Below are 1,641 nucleotides of genomic sequence, written 5' to 3' on the forward strand. Positions count from 1 at the left end.
GAGAGAGAGAGAGAGAGAGAGAGAGAGAGAGAGAGAGAAAGAGAGTGTGTGTGTGTTTGTGTGTGTGAGAAAGAGAGGTAAAGATAGATAGATAGATAGATAGATAGATAGATAGATAGATAGATAGTGAGTGAGTGAGTGAAATGCGAAATGATACATTTCCACAAAGTCATAACAAACTTTCTCAAAGTTGCTGTCTCAAAAATTGACAGTTGAAACACCCAGAAGGAGACTGAAACGCACCCACGTGCTAAGCAAAAGGACCCTTTTTGGGATGCTTTCTCGGTTTTTCTCGTGGCGTGGTGACTGGGGTAACCAACCAACACGCGACAAACGTAACCAGTCGGCGCTGAAGATTTACTCTTTAAGTACGTAGTGGACACATTATTAATCCTATGTGTCACCGCGTGGTGGAATCAGGTGCTCGTCAATCTTTGGCCATACGGAGTTGTTGGTATTACCTTAAAGCTTGTTCATTTGTCTTGGTTTCTATGAAAAAAACCCAACCCCAATCTACCACGAAGAGAAGTTAAAACATTCAAATTGAAGGAGGTGAGGGTAGTTTGGTTTCAAGGATGAAATTAACAAGAGAATGGTCGCCAAAGTTTGGTGACTTCCATTGCTTGAGAATTTTTGGAAACTGAAAATTTGCATAAATTGTGCAACGTTTCTTTTCTTTCGTTTTAAGAAAAATAATAGTAAAATCTACTCTGAAGTTTTTTTGTTTTTTTTTTAATTTAAAAAATGATCATAAAAGGTTTTAAGCTTTTAAAAATTTAACAGTAACAATTTAATAAAAATAGTATACATGTTATTGTCTGTGTCTTAAAATTGTAGATAGGGAAAACAGATTTGAAAAATCTTTATCACTATCAACAGTCTTCTTCAAAACATAAAAATTTCGTCTTCACGTGTTGTGAAATGGCCAGAATGTGCGCCGTCAATAGGTTAACAGTTTATCAAAAGTTACATTTTTTAAAAAACATGGCGAAATAATTTTATTGTTTGGATTTCATAGGACTACCCGCGGGCACCTGGTCAGCTGGCGTCCCGCCGCGCGGTCACTGCGTCATGAATGACGCGCGGCTCAGCCAATCAAAACGCAGCTCTGTTTTGGCCGTTTTACGTACAGTGTGTGTTTACTTTGGGGGGCAAACAAAAATAGTTTAATTTTACAACTTAGTTATTATGTTCAAATTACTTTGTCAATACTTACTGCCTTGAGATGGAAGGAGTGGGCAGGCAGGCAGACTAAAAGGGATGTTTGAGGGAAGGAGATAACGAGAGAGAGAGAGAGAGAGAGAGAGAGAGAGAGAGAGAGAGAGAGAGGTTCAAAGTTACGCCAGAGAGACGAAAATCAGGGGTTCGGATCCAACATTTTGATCCTTTTGGTTTTGATGGTCGGCGGGCGCTCTCTCTAACTTACCCACCAGACAGGGAGGGAGAGAAAAGCCAATATTATATGACAGTTACATATCACGGGGAGAATACACTCCGACAGCAGTTTGAAACAGGGGGTTCTGGTTCTCAATTTGGATGTAAGTGCTTGTCTGCTAGCGTATTTACTTACTTACTTACTTACTTGCTCTGTCTGTCTGTCTGTCTGTCTGTCTGTCTGTCTGTCTGTCTGTCTGTCTGTCT

The sequence above is a fragment of the Aplysia californica genome, unplaced genomic scaffold, assembly GCF_000002075.1.
Source record: "Aplysia californica isolate F4 #8 unplaced genomic scaffold, AplCal3.0 scaffold00823, whole genome shotgun sequence".
Lineage (NCBI taxonomy): Eukaryota > Metazoa > Mollusca > Gastropoda > Aplysiida > Aplysiidae > Aplysia > Aplysia californica.